Source organism: Myotis davidii, unplaced genomic scaffold (assembly GCF_000327345.1).
Source record: "Myotis davidii unplaced genomic scaffold, ASM32734v1 scaffold196, whole genome shotgun sequence".
Taxonomy (NCBI): domain Eukaryota; kingdom Metazoa; phylum Chordata; class Mammalia; order Chiroptera; family Vespertilionidae; genus Myotis; species Myotis davidii.
This window is the reverse complement of record NW_006288258.1, coordinates 5001649-5014447: the sequence shown is the minus strand read 5'-3', so window position 1 is coordinate 5014447 and position 12799 is coordinate 5001649.

The window sequence follows — 12799 nt, the reverse complement described above, 5'->3', positions numbered from 1 at the left end:
CTTTCCCTCCAAGCACTGTAGCTAATTGGCATCTGAATTAGATTGAACTTGAGTTGGATTTGTATTTAGTTATAAACAGGTTCATATCTACTGTTTAAGGTTTTATAACACAACTTTTACAGTCAAGGAGAATTGTTCTTTATTTTCCAACATTTTTCTGTGGTTACCTTATGTCCTCTCTTGTCCTCTATTCCTGCCCTGTTTATTTTAAAAATTCTTTCAGAGATGATCCCTTAGCTTTTTGCACTGTGGCTGTTAATTCTTGTATATTGTTTTAATGTCTTCCCATTGGCTTATATTTTAAATTGCGGAATGCTGTTTGTGCCTAGTCTCGGAATGTATTGCAGCTTGCCTTTGATGCATTTGGCTATGTTAGTCAATGGATGGATGGCCTGGAGAAACATTTTGAAGTTGTTCAATGACATGAGTAGCTTCAGGGGTTGGGCTTTTTAGCTTCTGAGTTTAAACTTGTGGAGTTTATAAGATGCTTTAAACAATTTATTTTTAACTGAGATAAAATATATGTAACAAAATTTATTATTTTAACCAATTTTAAGTGGATAGTTAAGTGGCATTAATTACATTCACATTCTTGTGCAGCCATCACAGCCACCACCCACAGAACATTTTTCATGTGTTCTGAATCTGTACCCGTTAAACCAGTGGTTGCCAACTGTGGTCCACAGACCACTGATAGTCCGTGAGGTCCGAAAGGTTGGTGACCACTGCATTAAACAATAACTCTCCATGCCACTCTCCCCAGCCCCTGACAACCTCATTCTACTTTCTGTCTTAGGAATTATTTTTTCTTTTAATCCTCACCCAGGGATATTTTTCCATTGATTTTTAGAGATATTGGAAGAGAGGGAGGAGGTGAGGGGCGGGTGGGGAGAGAGACATCAATATGAGAGAGACAAATTGACTGGTTGCCTTGAATGTGCTCCAATTGGAGGCAGGGATCGAGCCTGCAACCGAGGTACATGCCTTTGACCGGGAATTGAACACTGTGGTTCACAGGCTGGCACTCTAACCATTGAGAAAACTGGCTAGGGCTGAATTTTTTTTTTTTAATCTGAAAGACCAGTGGTATTTAATTAGTAGTTACAATATAGTGATTCAATATTTTTATACCTTACAGTGTGATCACCCCACTAATTCTACTTCTTGTCGTTATGAATTTGACTACTCTGAGTACTTCATATGTGTGGAATCATACAGTATTTGCCCTTTGATGACTGGCTTGCTTCTCTCAGTGTAATGTCTTCAAGGTTTATTCATGTTGTATTATGTTAAGATTTCCTTTGTAAGTCTGAATATTATTCCATTTTATGTATATGTTGTTTATCCACTTATCTGTTGATGGACACATGGGTGATTTTCACTTTTGGCAATTGTGAGTAATGCGGCTATGAACATTGATATGCAAATATCTGAATCTCTGCTTTCAATTCTTTTGGGTATATCCCCACAAGTGAAATTGCTGGACATACGATAATTTTATTTTTAATTTTTTTGGGGGGGTGCTTTCTTTTATTATTTGGCTTAGCTATTGTACTAATCCAGTTTTTCCAGAAGAGAGCTGCTATTGGAAGAGGATAGAGAAACCGACTTTTGTTAGTATTGCTTCAAACTTTAGGCCAGTGATGGCGAACCTTTTGAGCTCGGCGTGTCAGCATTTTGAAAAACCCTAACTTAACTGGTGCCGTGTCACATATAGAATTTTTTTGATATTTGCAACCATAGTAAAACAAAGATTTACATTTTTATATTTATTTTATATATTTAAATGCCATTTAACAAAGAAAAATCAACCAAAAAAATGAGTTCCCGTGTCACCTCTGACACGTGTGTCATAGGTTCGCCATCACTGCTCCAGGGAGACTTTTGGCCCATTAAAATCATCTCCGTATCACTCGTGTACTGTGTAATTAAACTCAAAAAAAGGTTATGTTAGGCATCTACCTCAAAGTTTTGTTATCTCTGCTTCCGGTTTTTGTTGCCTTTGGGCAAGGATTTGAGAGCGTACTTTTGTGCTAAGCACTGGAGACTAAGAATGAACGAACTTCTCTCCTGGCCTTGGCGTACCAGGTGCCATTATCATGTATTTTGGAGTTTTGGTCCCAGTTTTCTGCTAAACCAGCGGTCTTGTGTTGTGTGCCCTTTATGTGTAACCTCTGGCCACCTTGGAATCAGGTGGTGTGCAGTCGGGAAACCATGGGCTGGATTGGGCCTGGAGCCCTCAGGACCTGGGGCCAGGCTGCTGGCTCTATACCTCTTTCTCCCAGCAGCTGTGTCCCTGGGCTTAGTGAATACTTGCTAGTGGATGCTTGAACGGGATGCACATTGTCAGGCACTGGCAGTGGTCTGTTTCATGTTTTGAAAAGGAATTGGAAAAAATCACACCCAATTGCAGAACTTAACCTTCTTAGAGAAGGTGAGTAGTGGACTGTTTGATTTTTTTTACCAAGGAAAATAGCTCTGTCCTAATAGGGTGGCATGAGTGAGATACAAAAGGGTTCCCAGTTTGTATTACAGCTCTAATCTCCGTGGACCAGAAAGATTTCCAAGTCCTCCACACCTTTCAGCCATTTAACAGACATCTGCTGAGCACATAGTGTGTTTAGCAGTCACCCTGGGAATATAACTGAGGACAAGGCCGATGAGATCCTCGCCTCCACCAAGCTTTCAAGTAAGATTTGCTGTCACAAATCTGTTAGCTGAAGAGCCAGTTCGTTTGAATGTAACAGGTTTTCTGTAGTTTCAGAAAAGGCAGTGAAGTAGTGAGCTCCTGTTTCCCTGGTGTATGTTTGTGTCTGTTCATGTCTAGGATTTTTACATGTAATCGCCGAGGTCACCCTTCAGAGTTTTGTGAGACTTACTTAGCCCAGTGCAGTTGAGGTGATCACAGTGAAAACCTGCTCGTGAAGCCGCCATGGCTGAGTCTGATCCCAGCAGGGACTTACTTATTCAGTACAAAGGCCGTGGGCATGGCACACTGCGTGGGGTCACACCTGTGGGCTCCCTGGGCAGGTTCTCCTTCCTCAGCCCTTTTACGTTATCACTCGCAGAGAACTTTCTGCTCTGCGGAGGAGCTTGCCCAGTCCCGAGTCCAGGCACTCTTTGGCCCTTGGCCCTTGGTGAAGATAGACTCAGGAGGTAGGAGCACTTAGGAAGGGACACGTTTACCTGCAAAGAGTACTTTTACTGCCTTAGCAACTTTCAAATATACAATACAGTGGTGGTAACAGAGTCACCATGCCAAATAAAAACACAGTATTTACAGGAGAAAAGCCAGACCTCCCAAGATTCCCAGGTTCACATTAGTCTGTTCATGGTGGACAAGCAGTCACTTTCCCACGCGCTTAGCAGATTCACAAAAGTCGTGACAAGTCTCCAGGCGTCAGCACAGCAAACACCGGGGATAAAACTGCTTTGCTAGGGAGCCGGGCTTCGGGGAAATGGTTGAGGTTTTATTGTGTTTGAGGTGGGAACCAATTAGATGGCCCGGTTACATTTGATTTATCTCGGGTGCAAAGTGTCTCCCGAGGGTGATACGGGAAGTGCTTTGTCATCTTGAGCGGGACAAAGTGACATTTTACTTCTGTACACCCTCCAGGAGGAAGAAGAGCCACGGGAGAGCTGCGATTGCAACACACATTCTTGTTCTGTGGTCAAGTGATAAGTCTTTGCTCAAGTGGTTTTTAACCCTGACGGCTGTTAGGGTCACCTGGGCATGTTCAACACTGATGATGCCCAGCATTATTACTTAAGAGTTTGATTGGCCTGGGGGGAGCCCGATGATGGATGAAGTACCCCGAGTCACTGCACTGTGCCTTCGAGGCTGAGCACACTGCTTTCATCAGTGCAGAGCACTGGGGCCTCTGCTAGTTGCAGTGGTTTTTTAAGATTCCCTTACAGCCCGGTTAAGTCATGCGGTTTCTGTTGCGTGCGCTTTCTCTGAAGGAAAACTGTTCCCTGCCAGCTCTGCTGCGGCTTGGTCAGTATAGGAGGTGGTCAATGCTGCCTGACATCCTGCTCAAACTGAAACCAAACCTGGGCCTTTTGGAGGTTGCCCTTCTAGATAGGCTTTCGCTGATCAATTTTGACTTTTGGTGGGGCTTAGTGGGCAGGGGTGGTCTTGTAGATTCATTACGTCTGGATTTAAGACTGCTCATTGTTTCCATGGCTCTGTACGGTGTAAAAGCGCGTGTGAATAAAATGTTGATGTAAATAAACACTGATGCTGGTTTAACGTAAGATTGGTGTCTCATTTCATGAGTGTCTAAAAATTAATTTGGTGTCTCACCAGAAATTAGTCAAGAGTATTTCCAGATTTGAGATTGTGAGTGCTCCAAAATGAATGTGATGGTTGTACGGGGTTCCTAAAATGTGAATAGTGTTTTATTTTCACTTCACAGATATTTTAGCAATGACACCTAACACCTTTGGCCCTTCAGCTTTTCCGGGCTGACCAGCAGACCCTGAGCGGCGGAGGAATGATTACTCTGACATACGTTTCTGTGAAAGAGAGGGCTAAGGGACTACCTGGCTAGAGAAAACAAACAGTCCCGTTGGCCTATCTCCTTAGGCTTTTATTGTAACAACAGCTTGAACTAAAATTAACTTTTAGATACTATCAGCAGGGTAAGTAGCCTTGAGAAGACACACGTGTCTCGTGTCCTTTAAGCAAGGATGTCTAAAGACTAAGCATAAAGATTCCAGTAAACACCCGGGGCTCAGACTTGTTTGGAAAAGTCAAGGCAGGGTGGTCACCTTCAGCCAGCTCCCCCTGGAGGTTCCGACCTTTCGGAATTTCCTCCTTACAAACTTTCCAACTAAGCCCCCTGCTTCCCCACACAGCTTCTCTTACGTTTATGATCTAATTTCTAAACTGACAAGTCCACTAAAGAGGCTTTTACTAGCTGGAGATATTAGTAATGTTTTACTTGAATAATAATTCCCTAGTTAAGGTGACTACAGATATGTCTGTGTTGCAGAATAGGAAGGAGGGTCTCAGAACTGCAGAAACTAAGATGCTTCTTCTTCCTGCAGTGCGGGGCCTGCAGCTGAAAGCCATTGCTAGTAACCACAGCCCTATTTTTAAAAAAATCTTATTTAAAACAATTATAGTGATAATCTGGTTAAATGCTCCTAATTTGGAGCAAGATTCAGGCGTACAACAACCTCTCAACCCCTTCACACTTTCCTAGAGTTTTGGGAAGATATTTTTATTTATTCACTTATATATATATATTTATTGACTTTAGAGAGGAAGGGAAAAGGAGAGAGAGAAACATCAATGATGAGAATCATTGATTGGCTGCCTCCTACAAGCTCCCTACTGGGGATCGAGCCTGCAACCCTGGCATGTGCCCTTGACCAGACTCAAACCGGGGACCCTTCAGTCCACAGGCTGACACTCTATCCACTGAGCCAAACCAGCTAGGGCTGGGAAGATATTTTTTATAGGAAAGTTTAAGCGGAGGAAACTAAAGGGCCACATTCACCTTGTCTTATCTGAGCAGTTAGAAATGACACTCCAGGTGTCCTTATTTGACTGCTGCCCTCTGTGCGCTCAGTAACCTGAGTTTATAGCCATGCACTTCACCCTGGGCAGGGATCCTTTCGCACCTTTGCCTTATGCCAGGGACTCTGGGCAAAGTTTGGGCTCTTCTGGCTCCTATATACATAACTCTAGAAGCCTTGGCATTGGGCCAGAAATGATAGGGTTTCAAGTATAATTGTGCTATCCAAGGGTCCCCAACACTCTCCATGAGGATGCAGGGGCTTGGTTCATTGTTCCACTCCCGCTTCATTTTCCATGGATCTGGTTAGAGTGGAGTGACCACACCACCTACTCCTAAGGGTTCCCTGGGCCGGAAGGATTAGAGGCTGTGGTTCACCAGGACAGACTTGAGGACTGGCTGGGGCCCCTCTGCGACCTCCACTAGAAAAGATCATGGTTTGGGAGTGGAACTTTTTTTGGGGGTGGGGGGAGGGGAGTGGAACTTTTTTGGGGGGTGGGGGAACTTTTTGATTTGCTCACTGCAGCAGCTGTTTCATTCCCTGTCCTTTGGGCAACTAATGGACCCAGGAGGACACACGTAAACTCCTGTGTGGTGTGGTGGTTAAGAGTGGGATCTAGAGTCTGTCAGCCTAGATTCTAATTCTGATTCTGCTGCCTACTACCTTCACCACACAACTTAATTTCTCTGTGTATCGGTTTCCTTTCATGGTGTAGGGAGTGAGACTAAGTGAGATAACGTTTGTAAAGCACTTAGCATATTGCCTCATACTGTTATGGACTGAATTGTGACCCCTTGGCGCCTCCCCCACCCCCCCATTCATATGTTGAAGTCCTAGCCCAGTGTCCCAGACGGTGACTATTTGGAGATAGGGTCTTCAAAGAGGCCAGGAAGCCAAAATGAGGTCCTTAGAGTGGATCCTAATCCAGTATGACTGGTGTCCTAATAAGAAGAGGAATCTGGACACACAAGACACAGGGAGAAGACAGCCATCTCCACACAAGCCAAGGAGCGAGGCGCAGAGGGAACCAGCCCTCCAATGCCTTGATCTCAGACTTCTCGCTTCAGAATTTTGGAAGATTTTAGTTGCTCAAGTCATCCAGTCTATGGCACTTTTTAAAATGGCGGCAAACTAATACACATATTAAGTATGCGATAAATGTTAAGTACTATCGCTATGATTATTATTTCAAAATTACTTGGCCGGAGAAAAAATATATAGCAGCCAAAAGTAGGAAATGTTATTTCTTTTTAAAATATATTTTTATTTTATTTATTTATTTTTTGTACAGAGAGTAAGGGAGAGGGATAGAGAGTTTGAAACATTGATGAGAGAGAAACATTGATCAGCTGCCTCCTGCACACCTCCCACTGGGGATGTGCCTGCAACCAAGGTACATGCCCTTGACCAGAATTGAACCCGGGACCCCTCAGTCCGCAGGCTGACGCTCTATCCACTGAGCCAAACTGATTAGGGCAAAAGTGGGAAATTTTAATCAGAAAATAGTGCTCACTAGTTTAGTAAAAGAAACCACCTACCAAAGGGAAGCAATACGAGTTTTTATAACTATTGTGGCTGGGAAGGCCAGGTGGGACCCCCACCCCACCCCTAAGTTAACAAGGTTATGGAGTCACAAGGACACTTAGCTGTCCCGGCAAGTCAGTAAGAGGATGCGTGGCTGGGACCTCCCACACCTGGCCTGGGTGTGCTCTGCTCAGGCACCTGCAAAGGATGCACTCCCGGGACCTGACCAAGTAGCTAATATAATTGGGATCCACTAACAACAAAAAAGTGAGTCCGCAAGAGCACACAAATTATGGATAATATATGCACGTAGTACATAATAAACTCAAATAGTACAAAGGTAAATTAAAAGATAAATCTTACCCTTGATCCTTACCCCACTCCTCATGAAGGCAGCCACTCTTGTTATTTTTGTGCATCTTCTAGAGATAACTGTGTATATAAAAATGTATTTATATAAAGTGAATATAAATAAATATCCTCTGCTTTATTTTTATTGAGATAGAATTAACATATAACATTATATTAGTTTCAGGTGTACAACATGTTCTGTGAAATGATCACAGTAGGTTTACTGAATAGCCAACACCACATGTAGTTATAAAATTTTCTTTCTTCTCGTGAGAACTTTTATTGTCTTAGCAACTTTCAAATATACAACGTAGTGTGGATAACGTACAGTCATCATGCTTTCTTTACACCCCCAGGACTCATACCTGGAAGCGTATACTTTTTAGTTCCCTTCGCCCATTTTACCCATCTCTGGTAACCCACCACGCTGTTCTCTGTATTAATGGATTCAGTTTTTCTTTTTCTGGATTCCAAATATGTGATATACTGTCTTTCTCTGTTTGACTTATTTCACTTAGCATAATGCCCTCAAGGCCCATCCATGCAGTCACAAACGGCAGACTTTCTTTGTTATAGCTAATATTCCATTGTTTATATAAACTACATTTTCTTTTTCCATTCGTATGTTGAGGGTACATAGGCTGTTTTCTGTATCTTGACCATGGTGAGTAATGCAGGGAAGGTGGGAATCAGATATCTTTTTGAGAAAGTGATTTTGTTTCCTTCAGATAAATACCCAGAAGTGGAATCTCTGGGTCATATGGTAGTTCTATTTTTTTTTTTTTTTTGAGGAACCTCCATACTGTTTTCCATAGTGGCTGCACCAATTTACTTTCCCACCAACAGTGCCCAAGCATTTCCTTTTCTCCTTATCCTCACCAATACTTGTTAATTATTTTCTTTTTGATAATAGCCATTCCAATAGGTGTGAAGTGATATCTCATTGTGGTTTCAATTTGCATTCCCCTGATGATTCGTGATGTTGAGTATTTTTTCATGTGTCTTTTCATATGTCTTTGCAAATCCTCTGCCCATTTTTTAATAGGATCATTTTCTTACCATTGAGTTGTATGAGTTCTTGATATGTTTTGCATATTGACCTATTATCGTATTTTTGATTTGTAAATATTTTCTACCATTTGGTAGGTGGTCTTTTCATTTTGTTGATGGTTTCCTTTGCTGTACAAAATTTTTTCAGTCTGATGTAGTCCCACTTGTGTATTTTTACTTTTGTTGTCTATGATTTTGATGTCAAATCCAAAAATCATCGCTAAGACCAATGTCAGGGAGCTTAGTGCCTATATTTTCTTGTAGGAGTCTTATGGTTTCAGGTCGTACGTTAAGTCTTTGGTCCAGTTTCATTTCTTTGCATGTTGCTGTTCAGTTTTCCCAACACAGTTTATTGAAGAGACGATCCCTTTGTCAAAAATTGACCATATATGAATGGGTTTATTTTTGGACTCTACTGTTCCATTGATCTGTGTGTGTTTTTATGCCAGTACCATACTATTTTGATTATAATAACTTTGTTATATTAGTTTGAAATCAGGGAGCATGATGCCTCCAGCATGTTCTTTCTCAAGATTGCTTTGGCTACTGAGGGTCTTATAGTTCCATACACATTTTAGAATTGTTTTTCTAATTCTGTGAAAAATCCATTGGAATTTTGATATAGAGATTGCATTGAATTTGTAGGTTGCTTTGAGTAGTATGAACATTTTAATATTAATTCTTTCAATCCATGAGCATGGAATATCTTTCCACTTATTTGTATCTTCTTCACTTTCTTTCATCAGTATCTTACAATTTTTAGAGTACAGGGCTTTCATCTCTTTGGTTAAATTTATTCATAGGTATTTTAGTTTTGATGCTATTATAAATGGGATTGTTTGCCTAATTTCTCTTTCTGACAGTTCATTATTAGTGTATAGAAATGCAACGGATTTCTGTATATTAATTTTGCATCCTGAATCCATTTACTGAATTCATTAAATGTTGGGAAGTTTTTGTATTTCTTAGGTAACAGTTGAAATGCTTACTCTTTCTGACTTGAGTTCTCTTTTTTTCTTGGCGAGTCTAGCTAAAGTCTCATCAATTGAGTGTTTTCTACATGTATATGTCACCTGCAAATAGATACGGTTTTACTTATTCCTTTTTGATTTGGATGCCTGTTATTTCTTTTTCTTGCCTAATAGCTCTGGCTAGGACTTTCAATAGTATGTTGAATAAAAGTGACCAGCGTGAGCATCCTAGTCTTTTTCCTGATCTTATAGGAAGAGCTTTTGTTTTTTTCACCACTGAGTATGATATTAGCTATGGGCTTGTCATATGTTATGTTGAGCTACTTTCCCTCTTTTTTTTTTTTTAAAAAAAAATCATGAATGGATAATGTATTTTGTCAATTTTTTTGCATCCCACTGAAATGATCATATGATTTTTATTCATTTTGTTAATGTAGTGTATCATTGATTTGCGGATGTTGAACCATCCTTGATTATTGGGATAAATCCCACTTGCTTATCATGTATAAGGATATTTTGCATCTACATTCATCAGGGGTATTGGCCTATAATTTTCTTTTGTCATCAAGAAGGAAACTTTATTCAGTGCAAAACAGCTCAATTGTAATACAGCACAGCTATGAAAACAGCATGCCTGTGAGGTGGCCCTGGGGCCAGGCCCCTCTTGGCTAGATGGCTCTGTTCTGCTCCTTCCTTGCTAGTCGGCTTTGCACTGCGCTAGTCTGCTCCGCTGTGCTTTGATATTTGTATTCATTCTCATTCCCATTCATAAAGCTTCCATTGGGTAATCAGAGCAGGTCATATTATCCTTTTGTCAAAGAATATGACTATTATTATTTTTAAAAATATATTCCCACTGACTTCAGAGAGGAAGGGAGAGGGAGAGAGCGATAAAACATCAATGATGAGAGAGAATCATTGATCGGCTGCCTCCTGCACGCCCCACACTGGAGATCAAGCCCGCAACCCAGGCATGTGCCCCGACCAGGAATTGAACCATGACCTCCTGGTTCAAAGGTTGATGCTCAATCATTGAGCCAAGCCGGCTGGGCGAATATGACTATTATTGAACTGAATACCTATGTCAGATTAGTTGCTTTTCTAAAGAGTTGTATTCCCATTAGTGATCATGAGGGAGTCCAGGGCATGGTGTCTCCCTGTTCCTAGTCCTTTATTTCCTGGAAACCTCCCTGTCTTTCCTTCCAATAAAAGACATCTCTGGTGGCATCAGTAGCAAGTCAGATGAAGACTCAGACAATAAAATGGTATTTTGATTAAAACATGCCTTGAGCTGTCTTCCTGTCATATTGCCTTTTCCCCAAATAGACACAGAAACCTGATTTTATAAATCTGAGTTCTTCTACAAAATACTGTGCTTTGTAAGCCACTTTGGGACTTGGCCAAAGCTTTGGGTGAGTGTGGAAATAACAGTGTCTTATAACTCCCTCCTTAGATCCCAATAGCTAGAAATAATCCACCACCGTTTTCCTATAGAAAGCTATTCATTAAGGAGAACTCTGGGGGCATAAATGGTATCAGACTTCACTTTTATGAAACAAAAAATAAAGGTAACAAGTACCATCACATCAGGAGAGATTACAGGATAACAGGAAGTACAGTGTGCTTAGCAGACTGTCCTGCTGAGAGATGGGGACATATCCAGCCTAAAAATAGCGAGGGGTGTATGGCTGCCTTCCTCCTCCCTGACCTCTGTTCATGGCCAGGCCCTAATAATGTCATTGACAGCCAGGTTTATTTTTACTTTGTAAAATCAAATAGGCAAAATTGTAAGAAATACCATTTTGAAATTGAGAAATCAAATTAAAAAACTTATCTTGACAGTCTGGTCCATGCTTCTATGTCTCTGAATCTATTTTGCTCATCAATTTATTTTGTTCATTAGATTCCACATCAGAGTGGATCATAATAGAGTGGAATATTGCATGATTGGCATCTGCGTTTCCCACTGTCCATTGGAACCTCTGGGATGAGGAGGAGGTGGAGTTGTACGTAGTTTTTGTTAGTACTTCACATCTAGGGAAAGGCACTGGTGGGAGGTGGGCAGAATGAGAGAAATATTTTAACAAATGTAAGAGAAATTATTTCTTCAGCATTATTGAGAAAATGGAAATTGTGTGTGTTGTATACTGTATGTGTGTTCTGGGTAAAAAGAAAACTTTATTTTTTTTGTTTTTATTTTTAAAAAAATATATTTTATTGATTTTTTACAGCGAGGAAGGGAGGAGGATAGAGAGTTAGAAATATCGATGAGAGAGGAACATCGACCAGCTGCCTCCTGCACACCCCCCACTGGGGATATGCCCGCAACCAAGGTACATGCTCTTGACTGGAATCGAACCCGGGAACCTTTGGTCCGTCGGCCGATGCTCTATCCACTGAGCCAAACCAGTCAGGGCAAGAGAAAACTTTATTAATAGCTGATGTAAAAGGGAGGAAAAATAATTCTTAAAGTATACTGAAAGCTTCTTACCAAACATTTTTTGGTAAACTAGGCCCAAGTTTCAGTACATTCCCAGGTGATAGTTCCTGAAACAGCAAACGACTCACTGGAAGGCAGGCGTGCTGCAGGCACAGGGAGTGATGAGCTAGGATGAAACAGAATGTCTGCACGCGTGCTGAGAAGTGTTTTTAGTTGTGCCCAATTATAAAGATGTTAAGAATGGTTATTCTGCTGGGAATATTGTGTCCAGTTACTATGATGAGAAAGATGATGTAAGTGGAAGTCCTGATAGCACAGAACTTAGAAAAGGGAAACAACCGGAGACTTTATCAGTGGCCACCCATACGTAAGAAAATCCTGTTTCTGAGGACTAGCCCCAGCCTCCCAAACAAAAATAGATCTCAGAAGTGGGGATTGCCAGTATCTCTGTGAGATGTAGGTGAAGTCTGTGCAGAGACATGATTTTGTATTTAATTCCATATTTACCATATAATTTTCAGAAACTGAACTTGGCAATGGAAGACCTATTTTTGGTGAGCTTTCTATGATAAAGAATTTTTTTCTATTGAAAAAAATGGGCATATAAATTTTTGAAAAGTAATAATGTCATTTTTGCTCCCCCCTGGAAAGTCCTGGCTTCAAGATTAATTATATCTAAATTAAAATGAACTCAGGTCTACTAACAAGTGAGAAGATCTACTAAAAAAAGAGAGCTAAATTTTTCCTAGACAACTTTGGCTACCAATTTTTTTTAATCCTAAAGTTTGGTAAGAGAATTTAACACCAATTAGGATATAACCAGTTAAAATTACATAATTAAAATTCAGAAAAGAGTAGGGTAAGAAGTAAACAAAATAAGCTTATAAAACAGATGAAGATAATACCATTTATAGTAATATAAAAATCACACTGCCAC